The sequence below is a fragment of the Symphalangus syndactylus genome, chromosome 21 (assembly GCF_028878055.3).
Source record: "Symphalangus syndactylus isolate Jambi chromosome 21, NHGRI_mSymSyn1-v2.1_pri, whole genome shotgun sequence".
Classification (NCBI taxonomy): Eukaryota; Metazoa; Chordata; class Mammalia; order Primates; family Hylobatidae; genus Symphalangus; species Symphalangus syndactylus.
In genome coordinates, this window is record NC_072443.2 from 68,192,392 (window position 1) to 68,218,803 (window position 26,412).

General features: G+C 37.7%; 1 protein-coding gene across 11 annotated transcripts in view; it reads right to left on the bottom strand.

The window, feature by feature from the left end:
- The window catches only part of CHL1 (cell adhesion molecule L1 like), a 214,700-nt gene that overhangs the window by 152,625 nt on the left and 35,663 nt on the right, over nt 1-26,412 (bottom strand). For 9 of the 11 annotated variants that reach the window (XM_055259527.2, XM_055259522.2, XM_063630733.1 and 6 more), the window contains one exon: nt 12,811-12,890. The exons of 1 other annotated variant lie outside the window; for it this stretch is intronic. The gene's annotated coding sequence lies outside the window, so the exon portion shown is untranslated. Of the gene's footprint in view, nt 1-12,187; nt 12,390-12,810; nt 12,891-26,412 lie in introns of those variants that run through there. One more of the 11 variants, XM_063630734.1, reaches the window with a different exon arrangement.

Here is a 26,412-nt window from a genome sequence, read left to right on the forward strand (position 1 = left end):
ACTAAAAATTTTTGTAAAATGCTTTATGTAAGTCTATTATTTAATTATATCTTAGATTACGTATAATCATTTGATATCCCTTCAGTATTATCCATCCCATAATCTGGGATATACTGAACTAAACAAAGCAAATGCCTCCATATTTGAGGTGACATGAAGCCATACCCACTAAAGATACACAGGTGGACAAAACTTTAAGGAATAACTAATTAGAGAATGTGAGACACCATGGAAAATCCATGGAGGAGGCATCTTTAATCCTTACATATTAGGTATCCCCTTGAATGGGCATTTCCATGGAAAGGCAACCACAGAAATACACAGACTTGTGTCTTTGCTCCTAAGAAGCCCCATTTTGCCCAGATTCCAGGGCTGGTAAAATAATGTTGTCTGATTCAAATCATGCCATCACTCAGTCATCCAAAGAACATATTTAGCAACTACTGCATGCTAAGCAAGCTCCCGGGCGCTAGAAATACAATACCAAAAAGATACTTATGAATCCTCCCCTCGTTCCCAAATTTTCTTGGGAATTTTATGGGCCAGGATGACTAATACAATTCTCTAAGCCAGGGTTTCTCAACCTCAGCATGATTGCATTTGGGGCAAGATAAGGAGGCATTCAGTTGTCCTGTGTGTTGCAGAACATGTAGCAGCATCTTTGGCCTCTACTGACCAGGTGCAAGTCTCTCCCTCATTAGTGTTAACAGCTAAAAATTATTTCCAAATGTTACCAAACGCTCCTGAAGAGCAAAATCACTCCTAGTTGAAAACCACTACTCTAAGGCCTTTTTCTCTGGTCCAAACCAAAGGTACTGAGTTGTACAACTCTAGATAATTCTATCCATATTTATTCTATGTTAAGTTACCACTTAGAGTGGTGCAATAGCTGTACATCACTCAAAAGGAGGAACTCTGCTTTACCATGCTATAAGTAAAAATTGCATGCTATGGTAATATACAATAATTTGGAGATTTCATGAAGTGCCAGAACATAGACTACCTATCAAAGTTGTACTATATTTTTACATTTCATTTATCAGTATTGTTTCACTTTCATGTTTCATCTCTTTGTCAGGCACACTTATGCAAACACAGAAGCATGAAACCTCCTTACTTTGTTTAGAATATGTTTAGCTCTAAGAACAACTCAAAGTGAGGAACAAAAGGCATTACTGATGGATGCTGCAGATAATTATAGGTAACTCAGTATTCTTTGGGGAATGGGAGCATGAATCCCAGGAATTTTAGAAAGTTGAAAGTGTGGAATTAGGCAAGGTAAGAAATATCCTCAATCCACAGACACCTTCCTTTTAGATAATGTAACAGACTGATGGTTCACCACCCTAGTTGTCTTACAGGACAATGGGTAGACATTAAAAAGAGCAACTACCACAACAAACAAAACAGCTACCTGGGCTCCACTCACTGAGTTAGAGTATCTGTCCAAGGATCCTTAGATCTAAAATATGCTACGGGCAATGGTAATAGGCAGTCAAAGGTGAGAACTACTGTTCTAGGTTGTCAGGAAATACTAGGAAAAAACTATGCAAGAAAATAAAGCTTGAAGTACCCAGATGATCCATTTATCTTCACATTTTTCAGATTTTAGATACCAACTTCCATCCACTGAGCACAGATACTTGCCCAAAATGGAATAAAAATCCTTAGTATTTAGACTTTTTCCCACACATATAGCAGTACAGTTTAGTGTGTATGTATGTATACACACACACACATACAAAGACACCACCCGTTATCAAACAAAAGGTTGTCAACAGTGTCTATCTGTGCCTCTCTGTGACCTAGAAGTTACTGAATTCTAAGTTACTTGAATGATCTCTAATTGTAAGTCAATACAGCATAGAAATCACAATCACTTAAAATGTCTGGAAAGGTTTTTATGATCACATGAAACTCTAGGAAATCTTCCCTGTTGCCTTTGAATCCTAGCAGCTGGGACTCTAGTCATTTCAGTGGATAAAAAAGAGACTTTTTAACTACAAACAACTGACTAACTGCATAACAACTCTAACTCAAAACATCGTTTTGCCAGAATGCAACCACTTTTTGAGACTATAATTATAGTAGGAAACCAGTGAGCAGGTTAAGAATGAAAGGGTATATGAATAACATTCTGAAAGGAAAATTAATCTTTCAAGTCTTGAATTCAAATACAAATCCATGGAGCAAAAATGGGCCCCAAAATTCAGAACAATTGTAGCTAGAGATGGAGATAGGCAAATCCTGGTATCTGAGGAAAGGGTAGAGACAACAGGAAATATAATTTTGGCTTCTTCGCATGATGGTAGGGTTTGAATGCATCCCTTCCCAAATTCAAGTGTTGAAACTTAATGGTCAATGTGACAGTATTAACTGGTGGGCCTTTAAGAGGTGATCGGGTCAGAAGGGCTCCTCCCTCATGAATGGGATAAAGGCCTTATAAGAGGCTTCAGGCAGGATTTAGCTAGCTTGCCTTTCCACTTTCCACTATGTGAGGCATGGCTACCTCCACTCTGAAGGAAGCATCAAGAAGGCCCTCACCAGATGCTGATGCCTTGATCTTAGACTTCCCAACCTCCAGAACTGTGAGACATAAATTTCTACTATCCACAAGGTATCCAGTCTGTGGTATTCTATTATAGCAGCACAAAAGCACTAAGACACGTGGCTTATAAGGCCCTGCATAGTCTGATGTCTGCTGCCCTGACAGTCATCTCATCACCAGCTCCCTGTGCCCCAGCTAAAAAGCCTATCTTTAAGACCCTAGAAAATACCTAGCCCTTTCTTAAATAATACCTTGGAACTATACTTCTCCCAGTTTCAGTGGGTACCAGCCCACTTTACCTCCTTAGATAGACCATGTCACTAACTTGGGCAGAGATCTTTGAAAGTTACCATAGCAGGTTGGTTTCCCTGGGAAGAAGAGTCTTGTTTATTAGTGAGGGATGTGAGATCAATTTATGAGAAAGAGGTGTTTCTGAAACAGAAGTTGTCGTGAGCTGAGCTGATGATGTTGGGCCTTTATAGGCATTAGATGGGGGCTTCCCTGGAAAGGGGACATGACATTGCACAAAGGAGTACTATCTTCCACTGAGACAATCCCTAAAAATGGGCTAACACGTAAGTGCTGGCTAGTGGATGCATCCCAGCAGGTGGGAAAGCAGCTGGTTCTCAAAGGTTGGTCTGAGCAGAGAACCAGGAGGCCACCAATTTGACTTTAGCTCTTTGTCCCTCCATTTGTGCATTTGTAAAATCGAGATAATACCATCAAGTTCAAAATGTATATAATATCTAACATGATGGCTAGCTCAGTGTAAGTTCTCAATAAATGTTAAATTTGTGTCCTTTTCTAGTCTATTCAGGAAAGAATACAGATGCAATTTTAATTCAGGAGCACTTTTAGAAAAGTGTCACTTTCTTTCTCTTTTTATCCATTTATTCGCCCAATATTTACTGAGAACCTAGTAGGTGGTAGAGGTTTTCCAACAGCTGAAGAAAGAGTGCTGCAAGTTTTTGTTCAAATAGAGCTTACATTTTAGTAATAGGGAGAAAGAAAATAAACATATAAATAAATAAGTAGGCCGGGCGTGGTGGCTCATGCTTGTAATTCCAGCACTTTGGGAGACTGAGGCGGGCGGTTCACGAGGTCAGGAGATCGAGACCACGGTGAAACCCCGTCTCTACTAAAAAATACAAAAAATTAGCTGGGCGTGGTGGCGGGCGCCTGTAGTCACAGCTACTCGGAGAGGCTGAGGCAGGAGAATAGCGTGAAACTGGGAGGTGGAGCTTGCAGTGAGCCGAGATTGCGCCACTGCACTCCAGCCTGGGCGACAGAGCGAGACTCCGTCTCAAAAAAATAAATAAATAAAATAAAATAAATAAATAAATAAGTAGTAAGATACTGTTGTGAGTAATACATGTTAACTTGAAGAACAAAAAAATGTGTCTTTTAAGATGTTGTATTATTGGATTACATTAGTGGGTCACAGGAACCCAAATCAAACTAAACTAAACTAACTTAAGTTATGGAACTTTATTGGCCCGCATACAAAAACCTACAGAAAAGGTAGAGAGGGAACCAGCTACAGGGACCCCTGGATCCAGAAACCCAAACACCTCTGAGACTATCTTGCTTATTCTTGTTTCTTTCTTGCTTATATACTGGTATAATTCTCTGATACCAGCTCTGTTACTTCAGCATCAATTCAATAAATCCTCAGGGGAGAACTCTAAACAACCTAACTTACATTAACTGTCCCATCCTCTGTAACTGTGGTGCTAAGGGAGCATAATTGGTTCATAATGAGATATGTCACAGCCATGGCTAGGGCAATAAAAGTATTGTTAATAATAATATTGAGCTTTTACCATGTATAAAATATAGTACAATTATAGAAATGTGGCTATTAAAAATAAACTCTGTAAGGACTAATATTTCCTCTTTACTGATGAGAAATTAAGGCTCATAAAGATTAAGTAACTTGTAAAAGCACACATTATTAGTAAGTATGGAAGGTCAAATTCAAGCCCACTTAAATCACCTCTCCAAAGCATATGTTCCTAACTACTAGATAATTAGGTCATGCTAATGTTGATTTCTATATAGTTATAGTAACTATAATTATTTAATTACCTTAATTAATCCATGCTAATCAGTCTTCCACCCAAAATGAAAGCACGATAATTGGACATTCACTAATGAAAAGCATATCTATACATAGGCTAACAAAATGGGAAATATTATAAGAACAAATGGAAGGGTAAATGAAAATAAAATACCATTGAATGCTACAATCATTGAGGACAATCAGACCATCAGGCATTTAACCAGATTTAATTCATGTCAGCACTCTTTCATTTGATTGGGTAGGTTCTGCCTTACCTTGGAAAATCAGTAAGGCAATGCGAAATAAGAAGTTAGAATATATGAGATATGAGATGTAATTTTCACTCGATAAATATACAATCAAACTTGAATAAATCAATGGCCTAGTTTTCTAACCTATAACATAAGGACAATAGCACCTCATATACCTATTTAATATATTCAATATGTGTTTCCTAAGGTAAAAATAAAGATAAATATGAAAGCACTTGAGTATTTATTAATCAAAACATAAGAGTGAGGTTTTAAAATACCAAAATAGAAACATATATATATCTGGATACTTTCTTAAATCTGTGGCTCTACAAAGAAAGATTAAATGTTTAACATAAATATAATCAAAAGCAGGCTTTGTATAGCTAAAACAATAGTAATTTAAGTGAAATATAAATAGAGTCAAGAAGAGGCTCCAATCAAACTAAATATCTTTATGTTTAAATAAGTAACAAGGTGTTAAAAATAGTTTTCCCTTTTCTAGATTTAGAAATGTAATAAAATTTTACTTTGGCCACAAGAATCTTTAAAAGATTATTCTATATTTTATAAGAAACAAGTAACATAAATTTCTGGTGGTCTCTAAGATTGTGGTGGTTGGAAAGTTTAACCTTATGGTTGGTTTACTATCAATTGATTTTGCAGTCCTTGGATTTCAATTTCCAACTCAGCTTGATATTTTTAGTTGAAAAACTGAATTTGTTTTAAACAGGACTGTAAAAATGTGACAATTACAAAAAGAATGATTTGAGAAACCAACCATAATGGGAAATTAAACATCCCACTAAAACACTTTAAAGGCTTTTAAGTAGAAGAAATATGTGCTATAAAATTTAATCTAAGATAATAGAAACTTCTAAGTGTGGATTAAAGAAATATAAGTAAAATCGCTAACAAGTGGAATTATGCCTCTTTTAAAAAGTCTACTTTCCAAAAACAACACTTTTTCTAACTTTCCAGGATATAGGCTTCCCATGATATCTAGACAGAAATTTCCAGCTTTACATTTGCTTGCAAAATCGTGGAAATGTAGAGCTGGAAGAAATCTTGAAACCATTTAATACAACATCCCCCATTTTAAAGAAGTGTGAAATTGAAACTCAAAGAGATAAAATGCTTTGCCTAAAATCACATTGAAAATCAGCGCTATGTTGATGACACTGATAGCAAACATTAGTCGAGATGATTATCTGAGATAAGGATTATGAGCCCACTTTACAGATTAGCAGCCTCAGGTTCAGCGAGGTTGACTAGTTTGTCCAAATCTTCAACCGAAAAGTTGCTGAGTCAAGGCTGGAAATCACATTTTTCTGGAACTAAAATCCATTCTCAGTAAATTATCTACAGCACTGTCTATCCTCTACCTGATAGGTGGACTAATTTTTTACCTCCCCAGCACAGATGGATTCCACATCTATCTCAAGAAAAATGAAAGCGTTCTAATAAAGTTCCAGATCAAATGGATCCTTCTAGTCTTACTTTCTGGTTTAGTTTACTTCTCATCTCTGATCAGGCATTTGTTGCTCAGAGAAGCCTTCTCTAACCACCACAGGTCAAATCACCATATTCTAGCACTTATTAGAGCAGCAATTTTACATTTGTTTGCATTATAACTTGAATAACATGTCTGCCTGTATAAGATTATAAGCTTCATGAGGGTAAGAACTGTGCCTTTCTTTGTTTCCGACTGTATCTTCAACCCTGTGGCTCTTAACAGCCACACAAAAACAATTGTTGAATAAATGCCTTTGAAAATGCTTAATTCCTACAAACTAACAGGGCACCCTATAATTAGACAACTAGAAAGACATTTGATAAGATGATTACTTTCATTTTCACTGTCATTTTACACATGACACAGGTTTAAAATGTCATAAAATATACAAAGCATAATGACAGGAGAATATAATAAATAGGAACTGAAAGAGATCAGAATATGTCACCCCACAATATGCCGCTTTGGCATAAGGTTTACTTTGAGCTGAAGGCAGTCAGCAAGCAGCAAACACAGAAAGAGCTCTTTGCCTCCCCACTATAGGCCTAAAAGGAGGACATACATTTCCTTTTGTGAGGGTCTTCCCCCTTCCCACTGCTGTACCAGGAGGACAACCACTATCACTGGAGATAGAAACTCAGTACTGAGATAGACCTGCACAGACAAGTCTTACTAAAAATAACCCTTATCTTCCACCAGGTTTGCCCATATACTTAACTTCCCACAATTAACTGCTCCTAGAAGCCTAAATCTCTTTTCCTTTGTCTTGTCACTTCTACACAATTTATCACCCTTAGTTAAAATGGTGTACAAACCTGGTCTAATTGCTTTTTTCAGTTTTCACTTCTTTACTATGACATCCTCTCTGCATTTAAAAATTAAATTACTAATATCAAATAAAATTTGTGGCTTGTAATCCCAGCTATTTGGGAGGCTGAGGCAGGAGAATTGCTTGAGCTCAGGAGTTCAAAACCACCCTGGACAACACAGTGTGACCCCATCTCTATGAATATAAAAAATTAGCCAGGTGTGGTGATGCATGCCTGTAGTCCCAGCTGCTCAAGAGGCTGAGGCAAGAGAATCATTTGAGCCTGGGAGATCAAGGCTGCAATGAGCTATGATTGCACCACTACACTCCAACCTGGGTGACAGAGTAAGACTTGTCTCAAAAAAAAAAGTACATTTTTTTCCTATTAATATGTCTTTTGTTAGTTTAATTCACAGGCCCCAGGTACAGATTTTAAAAGAATAGAGAAACAAGATTTTTCCCTCCCCATATAATATTCATACAGAGTTAGGGAGCTGGCTATATTCACAGTATGTACTGAAACAACAAAAAATACATAAGGCTTGATATAACTGGTTAACAGGAAGTTAACAATTAGTATGTTAGCATGGACCAAAGTCTGTGACCAACTTAAATTCAATAGGCAATAGTCTCTCAAATATACAATTATTTACCTGCTGTTTGCAACTGTGAAGAGAATCTTAATGTATGCATTTGAAGGGCTACAAATAAAGGGAAGCAACTGCAGCAAAAGGCACTGCCTAATAATGTCTGTTTGCAAATAAGTTACTTAAGCCAATAGTGCCAGTTTCTCACTCTTTCGAAGGCAGAACTCAAACATGCCATAATAAAATTCATTCTCGTTTTTCTAATAATGCATGCTATCCTTAAGAAAGGCAGATTATATTGCACAGGGTTCTTAGTGAGCTTTGATATGTTTCTTCTTTTTTCCCCTTTCTTCTTTCTGATTTTTTTCCCTCCTTTAGGGTGGGGATGTTGTGGTAAATGTGAAGTCACTAATCTTTGATCTTTGTGCATGAGGCTTCCTTCCACTGCAAATCAATTATGACAGACTAAATTAGCTTTTGATCAGAGGCTCTGATTTACTTTTTAATTCCCTGCTTCATCACTAGGCTCTGAGATGTGTCTGCTCTTTGCCCTCTGCAGTTGTGTTGGTGGTAATAGTGATATATTTCACTGGTTTGCTTCCTTTCCAAGGCCTCAAATATCTGCACACGTGTGCAATCCAATAAAATCCACTGTTGAGAAGAGATGTCTGTGATTTGTGTCAATGTTTTACATGGTATTTTTCTCCAACAAGAATTGCCTTAGGGCAAAAATAGCATTTTCTTGAGGAAACACAATTTTCTCCTTTCATTGGATTTTGCTCTAAGTTATTTGTTTAGCTGTGCTACATATTTTCATGGACATTTTATATGTGCAGTCTGTCATGTTGCTACTTGAACAGTCCTTTTAAATGTCAATATAAGATTAAAAGTGTCTGCTTATTAAAGAGATCACCCAAGTTTTGCTGGGTTTCAGTATCTTTTATTCTTTAATAATTTAATGTCATTATAGTGAGTCTTTTCTCTGCAATGCAGTAGCAACTGAGGAACTGTTTTCTTTTGATGAAATGAATCTGCCTTCTGAATTTGGAAAGAAAGAAAAAAATTAACTTAAAAAAAGGCTATGAAGATTGAGCTTGAGCCTATTAAAATCTTACAAACAAAACCAGATGGACAGAGGAAACTTTTGGAAGTAATAAATACATGTATTACCTTGATTGCAGTGACAGTCTCATGAGTCCTTGGATATGTCAAAATTCATCAAATTGTACACATTAAATATGTCCTTTGTGTATCAGTTATACCTCAATAAAATTATTAATAAAAAGCAATAGACTGACAGTAACAACAAAAACCTACAAAATGATCACAGACCTATGCTTTAAAATGTAATTCTTCGTACAGCGCTCATTCTATAATCTTTTGATTTTGAGATGTCATTTTCCTAGTGACTTAAAATCTACCTGTACCATTATAATGAAATATTTGTATACCTCAGCTTCCCTTTGGAGACCTTACTGAATTTTCATGCCTTGGAAATCAAATTTATTTGTGTATGTGATTTGAGTAAAAGCAACTTCAGTTAAGACTCCAGTTGAAACAAATGTATTTTTGGCACCTCAATACCAAAATTATGTATGCAATTTGGAGGTAATCCAAAGAACAGCTGAGAGAGGATGAAGGGAATGGGGTGTTTGGCTAAGGAAGAAATGTGAGGCTTCTGAATGTCCCCAGAGTGGGTGAACAACAATAAAGGAACATAACAGCCCATAAATATTTAAAAGGTATAGACATCAAATATGGATAGGAATGATTAATTATGGGACAAGGGTATGGAGCTAGTTCTGATGCACTCATATCCTCATATCATGGGAAAGAAAAAAAAAGGATATGGGTTAGCGTCACTGCTGAGGAGCATACAACTTCGCTTATTTATGCACAGTGTTCTAGCATCCAGTGGAATCTTTCATCACCTCTGAATGCATCTGAAGAGATGTTGAAAATCTATGCATATTTATTTAACAGAGGTGAACTTCTTGACCAGGGTCCCACTTGGCTAGGTGGGGCTATCAGAGATCTGATAGTTAAGGGAACATTAAGACTCATCAGTAACCACATTTAAGTGTAAATGGAAACTCTTAGCAAGACTGCCAAGATTAACAAGATCCAGAGAAGCAATCTCAGAACTTCTCAGCACAGAAAGTGTCCAAAAAGTGATCTATCAGGAAAATCTTTCCCTCCTCCTGTTCTTCTCTTTCTTCTTCTTTCTCCCCACCTCTACACTTACAAAGCGTCTAATATGCCCTAGATTGTGTTCCCAGAGGTAATGATGCAAATAAAAATCTAACTTGAACTCTGCTCTCAAAGATGTGTTCATGAGACCAATGTGTAAAGAATTAATTTCAACTGAGCATGAAGCATGTAAACAGAGCTGGAAGGAGACAGAGGCAAGATTGGTCAAGCAAATTGCATTTGTGCAGTACGTGCAGCTCATTGTCCTGAGAACATTTAAAAAGGAGGATTTGGTGAATTGTGTCCTCCTCAGGGTACAGGAGCCAAGCCCTGGTGTAACTAAGCATTTGAATGGTCTCTGGCAGTAGATTTGTGTGTCACTGGAAAATAATCAATATCTTTATAAAAACTTCACAGACCACCAAGAGAAGGCAGCTGTAACGTCTCATAGGATAGAACTTTATTAAGACTGAAATGAAAATACTATTCTCTCTTCTCTACTCTCTTTAAGTCTTTGACATAAAATAAGTCATCCAAATCCATAAATCAGTACGAGATGCAGTGTGCAGAGGTAAGTACCATCAAGCAGTCTCGGCACATGACCCAAGGTGACCACATAGCACATGTTTTATCATGATCTTCTGCAGCAAAAATGTAGTCTCTGTCATTCAACTACTTAAGCCTTCTGTTAAGATGCATGGATAACATCACCTTTGGATAAACTATACATAGGTGTAGCAACAATTGAAAGGTATATATAAATCTATATTCATCTGACAGGCACAAACTCAATCTCATAAGATTTCTAACAGTGAAACTGCTTATTGTGCCCTAAGTTCAGATAAATTTGGGTGTTGAAACATGTAAAAACAAAATTAGCATTCATATGTTGTAATCTAATCAGAGCTTGAAGATTATTTTACTCCATTCTTTTAAAATTCTTGAGAGGCTGGGTATTCTGGGAGGAAATTTCCAAACAAGACATTCTCAAAAGAAAATTGAAGATTAGGTAAATGCGTGTTTGGGTGTGGGTGTTTTATGACTATGATTCCACAAACCCTTCCTGGAACCTGATGGCTGATTTCCCTAGCACAATGAAAACTGATAGTAAGGGAATTTATTTTGTAGAATTAAATAATGATTTCATCAATCACCAAGAGGAACACAAGAAATAAACATAATTCAATAAAATACAGGAAAGAATGCAGGGCTATGAGCAAGAAGGGTGTTTTGCAGGTTACCATCCATTTTCATGATGTCAAGAGGCATAATTATTAATACATCATCATGACACAACCACAATTACGGTTTCTCATGGTAGTATGATAATCTCTTTTTAAAAATTTAATACCCTCAGTATTATATTTTGTTCATTAGTATCTCAGAAGATTTACCTATGTTTCTTATGAACTACAAATTCATTTAAAGTGAAATCATAAAAGTGTTTTAATGGAATAAATGTATCCCACACAATCATCATCAAAGGAACTGATTAATCAGGTTTTGAGAAGAGTTTTCTCTAAGGATATTAGAATATGCTTCAAACCATTTTTAATGTTACAAGAGACTTGCAGATGCCCTGTGGTTAGAAAGCCTGTATGGAGAACTCCTCTTGGAGAAAGTTCCAAAGTGAAGATCTAAAAATAGTGGAGGGCAAAACCACTCCAGTGGATGAGAGAAGAGAGCAAACGTTTTTCAAAGCACAGGCACAGTTTCCTCATAGACTTATTCTTGGTATAGCCCCCATTCATTTAGAAGGCTGCTGGGGGTTACTAGGAACCACGTATGCTAACAATGACTCATAAAGTCAAGATGTTCTATCTCTTTCCACATTGTCTTCATTATTTTATATTTGTATTAAGGTCCCATTTGCAACAAATGCATAGAAAAAAATTCTTCATGCACCAAGTAATATCTTAATTCTTCTGGAGTGCATATTCTCTTGGTGATATAATGTGCTCTTAAGAAAGTAAGAAAATCACTCTTTCATCATTGAGAAAAAAATCACTCGTTTTTGTTTTTCCTCCAATCATTTTATCTTTAAAAACTAGTTGTGATACTAATTATTGGCACTTACTGAACCAAACACAATGGTATGGACCAAACCCAGTGCTAATATGCATTATTGTAATAATCTAATTTAAGCTGCACCTGTAGGCAGTTACAACTATTATTCCAGTTTTATGATTTACAAAATGGATCATCAAAATAGATAAATAGCTTACCTAGAACTACATCACTGTGTGTTTAGCCCTCCCTCCAACGTGGACTTTTCTCATTTGTTCCAAACTCTTTGAAATGAGTTATAATTCAGCTTGGTGTTGCACAAAGAACTTGAAAAAACTCCAATCAAGGATTCAGGTCAGATTTCAAATGGATTCAAATTCAAGGAACAGTGACTGAAGCTGAAAGTCGTTCAGACTATGAAGCGTGAGCTGTTTACCCCCTGAAAATACAGGTTGTCTCACTGAAACTTCAAGCCTCCTTAGAAGTCAACCTTCTCAAATCTTAGTGGTGAAACTATTTTTTCGATTAAAAATGACATTTTGATAAATATTATAAATAGGCCACTTTCAAATATGCCAACAGGTCAGCCAACAAGAAAAATAACTTTAAGGTAAGGGTTTTGCTCTTTCAAAAACAAGCCAGCAATTTAATGGAACTCAAAAAACAAAAAAACCTTCACTATATGATATATCTGGTCCATATCTACGCTAAGACTGTAGTAAAGACAAAAGTTCTGTAATGTCTCCTTATCCTTATCCTGTGTGACTCCTGCCGTATGTACTGCAATAATTAAATACAATAAAAAATGAATGAAACAACTGATTAAGGAAAATACTCTTACCGGTAAATTAAGTTCCCCTTAGTTCCACTATGATTTGTTTGCAGTATTGAGACAGGATTATGATTTGCAGTCTACAGCACCTAGGGATAGATTAGAAAGTTGTAATTTTGGAAACAATTATCATTTAAGAAGTCACTTTTAAATTAATTCTTCCATTTTCTGTTTAAAAAATGGATTTAATTTTTCTTTCTCCCCACACCCCTCAAAATTTCCACTCAAATACCTAAGCAATAGTATTGCTCTGTTGCTAAAAAAGGGGTCCTGTGAATTTCTATCAAGGAACAAAAGAAGCAGAGAGGGCAGGCATGCAAAAAGCAGCCACATAATTACACTTCTCATTGAAAACATTATCGATGTGCCTTCTCTGATGAATTCACATACTTTGCAACAGACCACAATTGTAAGTATTTCTACATAGCAGTTCTCCTGACCTGTTTGTCACAATAGCTACTTGCATCTGTCTGATGCTGTGACTAATCTGTCAAAATAAAATGATATAGACCAAAATGAGGAGAGCTTTGTCAGGAAGCATTCAAAGATCAGACCTCTGAACTACAGAGTGAGCATAAGCCTTCAACTCAAGAGGTCATCTCTCACCATGGTTTGCCAAGCTGCCTGTCTCTTAAAACATCAACATGTGAAATGAGGGGACTGATTCAACCAATATATCCAATCCTTTTACTGTTCATTCCCAGGTGTCTCAAGGATTGGCTCCCAATCTCAAAAAGATTGCTTAAGCTTGTTTTTGAACGCCATCCCATGAACACGCTTTTAAAAAACTAGATTTTCTATTAGGCATCAGAACAATCGGATTAAGTCAACATTTTTTTGCATACCAGCTGTCATAATTTAATGACTGAACATCATTCAGAAGAGCTAAATTCCATGTAATAATTCTAGCTCATTCTGGTAGAAATTACTAATTAAGGAGATTTATAAAACTACATCTTTGGCCCTAAGAAAAGGAAAGATGGCTGAAAAATTCAAACAATTCATTTCCACTCTGTGTATTATTGGACAATCTTTTTGGCCTTATTCCAAAAGCTATTGCCAAGAAGTTATAAACAGATTGCAATGCCTCCGGAGAGAAACTCACACCAATACACTGAGAAGAATTCCACCCTGGCAAGTAAAAGAAAAGTTATCACTGCTTTCCAATTGACCAAGTGACACACTGCACAGACTCTGCCCTTAATACTTTTGTTTAGTAACCTCATTTCAGCCCCATAAGGCCTACTTCTGACAGAATTATTATTACAAACAGAAATGTTTATGGATGACTAACCATGCGGGAAACTGCATTTAATATGGCTTCTAACCAATGGGTCCATGGTACACATTGTTTTAATGTAATTGTGTTCACAGACTTCTGCAGGCTAACAGAAGTTTACCTAAGTAGAAGAAGACAGAACCTGGCTCCCATTTTGTTGAGTCCAGCATCCTATATGTGTTACAACAGTCTGTCATTGGGGAAAAGAAATAATGCAATGTTTGCATATGTTGACTCAAAATGAGATTTGCTGACCCTGCTGTTCCATTTGCTGAGGTGAACGTTAAATGACTTAATCTAGAATGTTCTTTATCCCAGTGATAAAGAATGCCATGCATGCAGGATCTCCTACAGCCATGGTACCACTTTTATTGTTCTAACATTAGATCTGTCTAAGACATCTCTTCAAAATCCATCATGTCATGAAGCCACCTCAGGTGGCTCTTCCCAATGGGTCCCCACTTCTTACCGCTGTCAAGGACATTCATGACAACAGAGATCAGTACTTGTGCTGAATCACCCACCACACTCTCACTTAGGATTTTCAAGACAGTTGTTTGGCATTAGGCATGGAAACTGTAGCTATGATCAAACTTATTTGTATGCTCACAGCAGCAGCCTACGCCCACAGAGCTCTCATCTGCTTCCTTCAACTTTAGTTCAGAAGGCATTCACATTAATCATGTATGTAAGTTCCTTGCTACTAATCTAACCTCTCTCTCTCTCTCTCTCTCTCTCTTTCTCTGTGTGTTTTTGTGTGTGTGTTCTTAGTGTTTATTGTAAATGAAGAATTATCCCTATATTATTTTATTTTTATTTTTTATTTTTTTTGAGATGGAGTCTCACCCTGTTACCCAGGCTGGAGTGCAGTGGCACGATCTCGGCTCACTGCAAGCTCCACCTCCCTGGTTCACACCATTCTCCTGCCTCAGCCTCCCAGGTAGCTGGGACTACAGGTACCCGCCACCACGCCCAGCTAATTTGTTGTATTTTTAGTAGAGACGGGGTTTCACTGTGTTAGCCAGGATGGTGTCGATATCCTGACCTCATGATCCACCCCCCTTGGCCTCCCAAAGTGCTGGGATTACAGGCGTGAGCCAGTGCGCCTGGCCAGTCTCTGTATTATTAGGTTTTCTTTCAATCATTCATGTTGTAGGTGCATGATCTCTGGAAAGAGATACACAAACCATCCTTTAGAATGAAACAAGAAATATGGAAACATGTATACATATGTATATATATATATATATATACATATACACACACACGTACTTATGATTTTTCATCTCATTTTTAAACATTTCTCTCCTTTTACTCTTTTATGATAAATTTTAGCATACTAGTGTCTCTGTACAATTTAGGACATACATATAGTGGAGGGATAGGCTCAAACATTATTAGATAAGGGTATATACACAATACACTACTATAATCTAAGAAAACAACTAATTTTGTTTTTGTTATATTAACATGACATACAATCCTTGAATTTATTTACTCTAGAAAGCATTTACCCTTTCCCTCACCACCATTGACATAGATACTAACGTCTTATTCTCTGTTATTAGTGAAAAGTTGTGTTTTATTTCAAAGTCCCTTAGTTTCTTCTACTTAAGAGATACAAATAAATATACCCACTAAATGTAAAAGACGAATGGAGAGGAATATTAAAAAGAAAATATTAAAAAGAAAGTAATTTAAGGCAAAACAACAATTGGGTCCTTATTGGTTGCTTGCTTTATAACTAAGATTTAAAAAGTATGACTGAAAGAAAATATAGTATATGCACAATAAACTAGTTAAATTAAACTCTACTTACTTGAGGCAAAGTAAAAAAAAGAAAAAGAGAAGAAGTATACTGGAAGGAGAAACAGAACTTACTGAAGAGCAAGATACAGTAAAAACTGGGTTAGGAGGGTACATTCAGCAAACAACCTACCCATGGCTGGTGTAATATGGGAGCTGCGGATCAGTGGAAGTCAGGGTCACTTCTTTTCTGAATATGAGCATGTTGTGACTCTGAAGTTATCTAATATTTGAAAGTAGTACTTTTCACACAACATAGCCTCTACAGCAAACCTCTGACTTCATTAGATGCTCAGCAAGAGAAATGGTGATCTCTTGCCATGCTGGAAGAAAAGTTGGCTTCACAAGACATTTTGAGACATGTCATTTTAAGACATGACTCCTTTCCAAGCTATTTATAAGGTAAATTTCTCCTTATGCACTGAACTGACAACAAATCATAAGTAATTTGAAACTCCATCTAGACAAAATTAACTAAAGGCCTAACAGCTATAAATATTCCTACTTCCTTTTATTCTGTATTTAACATAAGAAATCTTGAGTTCCATAAGGGCATATATTAGTTGTACCAATGTCACTGCCTGGCACAATAAAACGTAATATATACTCTTCGGATAAGGCCATAATCACCAAAACAGCATGATACTTGTATAAAACTAGGCAAATAGACCAATGGAACAGAATAGAGAACCCAGGAATAAACCCAAATACTTACAGCCAACTGATCTTCTACAAAGCAAACAAAAACATAAAGTGGGGAAAGAACACCCTATCCAACAAATTATGCTGGGCTAATTGGCAAGCCACATGTAGGAGAATGAAACTGGATCCTCATCTCCTACCTTATACAAAAATCAACTCAAGAGGGATCAGGGACTTAAATATAGGACCTGATACCTATAAAAATTCTAGAAGATAACATCAGAAAATCTCTTCTAGACATTGGCTTAGGCAAAGGCTTCATGACCAAGAATTCAAAAGCAAACGCAACAAAAACAAAGATAAATAGGTGGGACTTAATTAAAGAGCTTCTGCTCAGCAAAAACAGTCAGCAGAATAAATAGATAACCCACAGAGTGGGAGAAAATCTTCATAATCTATACATCCCACAAAGGACTGATATCCAGAATCTACAAGGAACTCAAACAAATTAGCAAGAAAAAAACAAACAATCCCATCATAAAGTGGGCTAAGGACATGAATAGAGAATTCTCAAAAGAAGATATACATATGGCCAACAAACATACGAAAAAAATGCTCAACATCACTAATGATCAGGGAAATGCAAATCAAAACTACATCTCCATACCACCTTACTCCTGCAAGAATGGCCATAAAGAAAAAATAAAAAAAAAATAGCAGATGTTGGTGTGGATGCAATGAAAAGGGAGCACTTCTACACTGCTGGTGAGAATGTAAACTAGCACAACCACTATGGAAAACAGGATGGAGATTACTTACAGAACTAAAAGTAGCTCTATCATTTGATTCAGCAATCCCACTACTGGGTATCTACCCAGAGGAAAAGAAGTCATTACACAAAGAAGGTACTTGCACACGCATGTTTATAGCAGCACAATTCGCAATCACAAAAACATGGAACCAGCCCAAATGTCCATCAATCAACAAGTGGATAAAGAAATTGTGATAAATATGTATGATGGAATACTACTCAGCCGTAAAAAGGAACAAATTAACCGCATTCACAGCAACCTGGATGGAACTGGAGGCTATTATTATAAGTGAAGTAACTCAGGAATGGAAAACCAAAAATCCTATGTTCTCACTCTTAAGTGGGAGCTAAGCTATGAGGATGCAAAGGCGTAAGAATAACTTTGGGGACTTGGGGGAAAGGGTGGGAGGGGGGTGAGGGATAAAAGACTACAAATTGGGTTCATTGTATACTACTTGGGTAATGAGTGCACCGAAATCTCACAAATCAGCATAAAAGAACTTACGCAACCAAATATCACCCATTTCCCAAAAGCCTATGAAAAATAATTTTAAAATGTATATATATATATATACATATATATACTGTTTAGATGAATTAATGAATGAATGCATTAAAGCTACACATATCAATTAATAGTAGTATTCATAGTTCCTTCACCTTACAGTCACAAGTATGAATGTCATATTTTCATAGAGCATGAGGGAGCACATTACCACCACAGTGTCTGTCGAAAGAGATGCTGCAGCAGAGAAAAAAGAGACAGACAGACTGAAAATACAGCAAGTGTGCACTTACTTGTTGTGTGATCTTAAGCTAATCAAGTAGCCTTTTAGAACTCCAGTTGTCTCGTTGGTAAATAAGGGATAATAGTATCTGTTTTGCAGAATGGCTTGGAGGAATAGTACTAACATGCAAAAATTGCTTAGCACTGGGCTGAGATCTAGCCGGTGCTCTGTGATAAGCAAGGGGCAACTGCGGTAGCAGCAGCCACGTCATTGTCCTGATGATGATGTCCAATGAAGCTGGGAGGGACACTTGAGATCAGTCTCCGGGATCCCCGTACTTGAAAGTCCCCACTCAACTCAGCCATCAGGAAGAAATCACACAGTACCCCACATGGTAGCATATGAACCTTGACAGCTACTATATAAGCCACACGTGTGAGCAGCTACATGCCTTATTCTCACAAGACAAAAAAAAAGGTTTTTAGTTTTATTTTGTTTGTTTGTTTTAGAAGCCTTGCTCTTGTCACCCAGGCTGGCGTGCAATGGCGCGATTTTGGCTCACTGCAACCTCTGCCTCCTGGGTTCAAGCAATTCTCCTGCCTCAACCTCCTGAGTAGCTGGGATTACAGACACCCGCCACCACATCCAGCTATTTTTTTTTTTTTTTTTTTTTTTTTTTTTTTTTTTTTGTATTTTTAGTAGAGATGGAGTTTCACCATGTTAGCTAGGCTGGTCTCAAACTCCTGACCTCAGGTGATCCACCCACCTCGGCCTCCCAAAGTGCTGGGATTATAGGCGTGAGCCACTGCACCTGGCCAGAAAGGGGTTTCTTTACAATGTTTTATGCAAGATTTTGAGTTCCTTAAGTCCAGGTCGGGGAAAAATAATCTTATTAATTTTTGCCTTCCTAGTACTCAAGCACAATGGCTGTCAGATTGCCAAATATTGGTTGCTTAATACACATACATTGACAAAAAATGCCTATTCTACATAGATGTGTGTGCATTTGAGATCAAAACTGGCTATTTTTTTGTTTTTTCCTTTTAAAAATGTATCTGATCTCAACTGATCTTTAAACACTGCAGATTTTGAGTGATTTTTTAAATTGCTAGAAAAGGCTGTGAGCACCTCAGCTTTTAGTCAATATTTACATCAATATTCTTAAGAAACTGGGATTGAAAACACCTCTTTTCTGGTCATCAACTAACATTTACCTGACAGGAATCAGTTCTTGATTCAAATCATGGAGGCCCAAACCCTCAAAATGTGTGCCAAAATGCTCAATACAAATTTGAATGACTATATCTTTTAAAAAGGAAAATGATACATGAGGCACATAATATTCCCTAGCTTATAAGCTACTGGTACTGCAAAAATGAACACACAAACAGAAATTCTTCAATATATCTAACATAAAATGATGTACAATAAAGTAAGAACTAGAAAAAATACGATAAGCTGTTAATGTTGGCTTTTGGGAATTATTTATCAACAAAACCTTATATAGGCAATGTGAAGATGTTCAATTGTTTTCTAAGAATACTTCTGAAAGAGCATTCTAAATAGAAATAGCCCCTATTTCTGATCACGAGTTTTAGCATTTCTTTACTAAATCACAGATATTGACTCTCCACTAAACATCATATGTGATTTTTTTCTAATCAGTTGAAGACATATTATATGTCAGACGTCATATTTAATAATTTAGGTATAATCTCATGTAATACAAGTACCTTTAATTTAGGTACCACTAACTTTAATTTTACAGAAGATTAAGTGAATTCAAATAAGTTAGGTATGATTTACAAAGTTACAATGAGAATAAACGTCAGCACCAAGATACGAACCTAATGTGTGTAACCTCAAGGACTGTGCCTTTATCTACAGTAGACCCTCTTTCTTATTGCATCACTCATCTAAAGTACTTTGAGAAAAGGACTCCATACTGGTTATACCTCAGTCTTTTACTATTTTTAAGATATATTCAACTGTCTAAAGGAGGCTGTACTTAGCCTCTTTTCACACTGCTACAAAGAACTTCCTGAGACTGGATAATTTACAAAGAAAAGAGGTTTAATTGACTCACAGTTCCACATGGCTTGGGAAGCCTCAGGAGACTTACAATCACCGCAGAAGGTGAAGGGGAAGCAAGGGACGTCTTGCATGGTGGCAACAGAGAGATAGAGAGAGTGGGGAACTTCCACACACTTTTAAACCATCAGATCTTGTGAGACCTCACTCACTATCATGAGAACAGCATGGGGGGAACCACCCCCATAATCCAATCACCTCCCACCAGGTCCTTCCCCCAACACATGTTGATTACAATTTGAGATAAGATTTAGGTGAGAGCACAGAGCTAAACCACATTAGAGGCCAACAGCGTAACAGAGAGATATTAGCAAAGAATATTCCAAAGCAAGTCAGAGGTCCTAACGAGTTTGATTCCTAGCCATGTCAGTAACACTCCCTATTAATGATGTGTTTCCTAACTAACTGGGGCCTCAGAATCCTTATCCATGACATGAGACTTTTAACTGAATGCTATTTAGAAGGTTTTTTTTTTTTTGCCCTAAAAGTCTATGATTATTATTTAAAAACTCTCTAATAATGGGACTGAAGGAGGTACAGAGAAAGGCACTACATTATTTAAGAGGCTGGGGCCAGGGGACTCACACAGAGGAAGATTAGAAACATTAGAAATCTTTAGTGTGGAAAGATGAATATGCAGAACAGATAGACTGAAATAAAATCTTAAGGGACACAGAAAATGTGACTATGTTTTCTATAACCTTGGCCTGTTACTTGGAAGACAGGAGATCATCCAGAAATAAATTGAAGGCAAATCATACACAATTACATTACTATAATAGATCATATATGTTAAAGAAATAAATAGCTTCCAAAAAAGGAGAGACATTTGGCCAGTGCAGGCATAGTCTATTCATAGAAATGAGGATACGCATTTCATCGCTACTGCCCAAGAACATCATGGAGAACCAAGACACATTCTCAAGAACACTTCCCTTCCCTATAGAAGGCGGACCTAGGAGGACCTGGGGCTGATTGATGTCAATAGCACTCAGATACTGGGGTTTTGATCCAGCTCCAGCATGTAGCACACAACAGGTCATCACTAAATATTTTCTTACGTGAATAAATAAGCTCTGTCACTTACAAGCTGTGTCACTTTGGGAAAGTTAGTTAACTCCTTTTTTTCTGCAGTTAGATGTGGATATGACAAAGCTCCTGGGAAACCAGCTGTAGCCAATTCCAAGCAGGTGGAGCAGCGCCTGAGGCCAAAGGCTGCCACACCAGGTCCAAATCTTTTATCATTCCAACGCTGGTCTTCCCACCACCAATGCTGAGGCAGCCAAACAAACCTTGAGGCCATCTTTGAAGCATGTTGCACAATCAAACCTCAAAACTCAGACGCCAGTGTGCCCGGAATTGGTGGGTTCTTGGTCTCACTGACTTCAAGAATGAAGCCGCGGACCCTCGCGGTGAGTGTTACAGCTCTTAAGGTGGCGCGTCTGGAGTTGTTTGTTCCTTTTGATGTTCGGATGTGTTCGGAGTTCCTTCCTTCTGGTGGGCTCGTGGTCTCGCTGGCTTCAGGAGTGAAGCTGCAGACCTTCGCAGTGAGTGTTACAGCTCATAAAAGCAGCGTGGACCCAAAGAGTTAGCAGGAGCAAGATTTAATACAAAGAGCGAAAGAACAAAACTTCCACAGTGCGGAAGAGAACCGGAACGGGTTGCCACTGCTGGTTTGGGCAGCCTGCTTTTATTCTCTTATCTGGCCCCACCCACATCCTGCTGATTGGTAGAGCCGAGTGGTCTGTTTTGACAGGGCGCTGATTGGTGCGTTTACAATCTCTGAGCTAGACATGAAGGTTCTCCACGTCCCCACCAGACTCAGGAGCCCAGCTGGCTTCACCCAGTGGATCCTAAACCGGCGCTGCAGGTGGAGCCGCCTGCCAGTCCCGTGCCGTGCACCCGCACTCCTCAACCCTTGGGTGGTCGATGGGACTGCACGCCGTGGTGCAGGGGGTGGCGCTCGTCGGGGAGGCTCGGGCCGCACAGGAGCCCATGGAGGGGATGGGAGGCTCAGGCATGGCGGGCTGCAGGTCCCAAGCCCTGCCCCGCAGGAAGGCAGCTAAGGCCTGGTGAGAAATCGAGCGCAGCGCCGGTAGGCTGGCACTGCTGGGGGACCCAGTACACCCTCCGCAGCCGCTGGCCCGGGTCCTAAGCCCCTCATTGCCCGGGGCCGGCAGGGCCGGCCGCCTGCTCCGAGTGCGGGGCCCGCCAAGCCCACGCCCACCCGGAACTCCAGCTGGCCGGCAAGCGCCGCGCGCAGCCCCAGTTCCCGCTCGCGCCTCTCCCGCCACACCTCCCTGCAAGCTGAGGGAGCCGGCTCTGGCCTTGGCCAGCCCAAAAAGGGGATCCCACAGTGCAGCGGTGGGCTGAAGAGCTCCTCAAGTGCCACCAAAGTGGGAGCCCAGGCAGAGGAGGTGCTGAGAGCGAGTGAGGGCTGTGAGGACTGCCAGCAGGCTGTCACTTCTCACCAGCACCAATACCAAATCATGAAACTTAAAAGCCCCACCTCCCAGAAGCCAGAGGCCGTCTTCTAGAGGTGCTAGTCCTCTGTTTCCCACCTTCGAGTATGACGGCAGAGGCATCTCTTGTTTTCTCCTACTATCAAAGATAGTATATCAAAAGAAATCATGTTTGAAACAGTCTTGAAAGCAATTCGCAAAAATGTCAATGTTTTAAGAATAAATCAAACAGATAATCTTTTAGATCTCAAATACGACCCAGTTTTGACTTTACATTACTTTCTAATGCAAACAGAGATGGCCTCCTCGGAAGTAGAAGGCCACTAAAATTTGCGGTAGTAATTCTGCAAACAATTTATAGAGAAGCACTATGTTTTCCTATATAGTCCAAAATGTATGTGATAGTAACCTCAAATATCACCTTGAACTAATGCCTGATCACACCAGTTAATTGTGGGCAAGTTAATACCAATGTCAAGCTTCTTTGGTAATGATAATGGGATACATTACACAGGGCTAACTATAGGCCAGGCACTGTCCTAAGTGCTTTACATTTTATTAACTCATTTTATCCTTACAACCCATGAGGTAGATACTGTTTTGCTTTTTTTTAATGTCCTCATTTAACAATGACCACACTAAGACATAATTGTGTTACATATTGCCTAATGTCACATGACCATTTCTCCAGGGTGGAGCTTTATAATTTTGATAACCTTAAATATTGCCGTGGGTGTTATCGCAGCATCAGTACACCTTTAAGGCAAACTCTTGTTCTTTATGGCTGCAAGCTTAGTGACACAAATATTTTTAATAATGTTTAGAAAGCAGAATTATAAATCATTAAGTCACACTGAAATACATATGAAAACTGCCTGGAAGTCTTTTAGGCTTATTTAGGTATGAAAAGATGTTAACATCACTATTATGAAGCCTTTCTGTCCCAGAGCATTGTACAAAGGGTCTTTGTTCATTCATCCAAGAACATATTACTTGACTATTCTGTGTCTGGCACTGCACTCAAGGCACACCCATGAATGGGGAGCCCTGTGTCCCCAAAATAGGAACTTGTCTAAACATAGCCAATCTCAGGATATTACTCTGTTTCCTGCTTGAGCCATTGTACCTGCTGCTTTGGACTAAGTATTTGCTCAAGTGGCTTTCAACCCCTGACCACCCTCCAAGATCCGTGCATCACCAGCATGGGGGCCTCAGAATCCCGTCCTCTCCCAAAGCAAATCAAGAGCTAAACTTTGTTTTCCTTTAAATGTCACTAATTTTCAGTACTTGTCCACACTCCCCAGCTATTTTCAGGGCTGTCTTTGTATTTTAGTCTTGATAACTACGTAAGGTCTCATGCTGCAGTGAACCTTGGGAGACAATAAATAATTTTCAAGTAGTTTCACTCTTTCACCAGCAGAAACTTGCTTTCTACCCATGAAGTCAGGTTGGAAAGGATTTGTAGGAGACAGAAATTGGTTAAGGTGGATAATTGCGGGAGTTTTGTTTTATTATAAAAGTAACAAATGCTCACTCTAGATATTTGGTAAAATACAAATATATATGTATACATACATACAGATATACATATATATATATACACACACGTATACATAATAAAATAGACATCATCTGTAAAATAATATTTTAGTGTATTTCCTTCCCCAATTGATACATTAATACTCAACCAGTGCTATAGCTACACTCATATACATACACATATACACACATACAGATATGTGTATGAATACATTACATATGTAAAAATCATATGCTGTTTATCTCTACTTAACATTATGAGCATTTTGACTTCTTTAAATATTCTAACATAGATTTTTATGTTCATTTGGCCAGTATGCACAGATCTAGAAATCTAAGTTTGGATTAAACATATTAATATATGACCAAATACCAATGGAAAAATCTTTACTGAGTGTAATTTATAACAATAAAATTTGGGTAACAACCTAAGTGCCCAATAATAGAGAAATAATTAAATATGTAGAATATAGTTACGTATTAGAAAAGTTTATAATTTTAAAAAGTTGTGTTTTTAAAGAATATTGAATGCTGAGACTTTGTATAATATTAGGCGAAATAAAGCACTACAAAATTTTATATAGGATGTGAGCTTAATTTTGCTCATACAAAAAATACTATGTATCAATGTCTACATGAGAAATAACATTGGAAAGAAAAACATCAAATTGCTACCATTGTTTATGGGAGGAAAGTGGTAAGGAGAGATTGAAGATGACTTAATTTAATACATATATTTTTAATGATCATGCGTTACATTTTTTTGCATCAAAATAAACACGCTAAGAAATAAAAACAGTATTTTCTCCAAAGCCACATAGTTATTTGGTTAGGTAAGTGGCCCAGTTTAGCAAGCTACAAAGGAAAGAATGGCATTTCTGTTGGGGTTGGGGGCTGGTATAGAAAAGCAAGAGAAGCAACTCAGAAGCCTAAAAGAGCAGGGCATAGTCAAGAAGATATATGAAATTTGGGAGGCTGAAGATGAGGTGTATGAGGGCAAGCAATAGATAATAAAAAGAAATGAGGCTGAAAAGTTGGATTGCATAGAATGTGAAGAGCCCTAGGTGTCATGCTCAGATAATTAAACTTTATCTTCTAAAAGAAGACCATTGTGGATTTGTAGTAGGAAATGACAAGATCAGATTTATGTGTCAGGAAGATAACTCCAGTTTGGTATCTTTGTATTCTCAGATGCCTTTAAGGTTTCAAGGATGCTGGATGTTTTGATTCATTATGAGAGAAAGAAAAAAAAAAAGGAGGAAAGAAAGGACCAAATTGATTTTCCCAGAAATGGTTTGAGTCCAGCCCTAAACTTAGAGAACAAATTTTAAGTGCTCCTTCGTTTCTTTTATAAAAAGGTCTTTGAGTAGAGAAGGAAGTGGAGTAACAGAGAAAATTCTAGACTAAAATGTAAAGTTAAATGAACAGAACAGCACCATCTCAGGCACTTACTTGCTAGCCATTTAGCCTACCTCTCTGAATGTCTCTTTCTTCATTTTTTTTTTTGACTGGAGCTAACAATCCCTGATTCACTTCATTCACAGGGCGGCAATAAGAATATACAAATGGCAAACTGTGTGACACAGAAAATGTCTAACCTAATGATAATTATTATTTTATAGCTACTCATGAGCAAATAGAAACTTCGATCTGTAAAAATTATCTAAGTACAAACATCTAACTTGTAAAACTGTGAAAATAAATAGCTAATCAGCAGAGCATGAATAAATGACTCTAATGGCTCTTTAAAAAACCTAAAACTGTTACAAAGGGGCATAGTAAGATGTTCAAAAAATGAAGTAGGCTATAGTTATTGACAGGATCTAAATGTTACCTTAATTATTAAACTTCAAATTTACTATAACAATATGCTAATTATTGTAAAGTGCAAGGTAGAAAAGGTACAAATTAATGACAATTCCCAAAATATTGTTAATGAAAATGAAATAAAAATAACTCAGTACAAAGAGCTCCAGGGACAGTGCACAAACACACTGATACACAAAAACAGTTGTGTCACTCAAAAGACCAAATTAATAATGTGTAACGACATGCCAATATACAGAATGAGATCATGATTCTCCTGTGCCTCCTCACAGTGAGGTCAGTAATGGTAGACACCAAAACCTTCTCAGTTAAGGAGATGAATATATGAATTCTAAGCATAACGTCTGGTCAACCATCAGTTGTTGCCATGACTTGCATTCCTGCCAAATACTGATAAGTACATAAATCAAATATGAGGAAATCCAG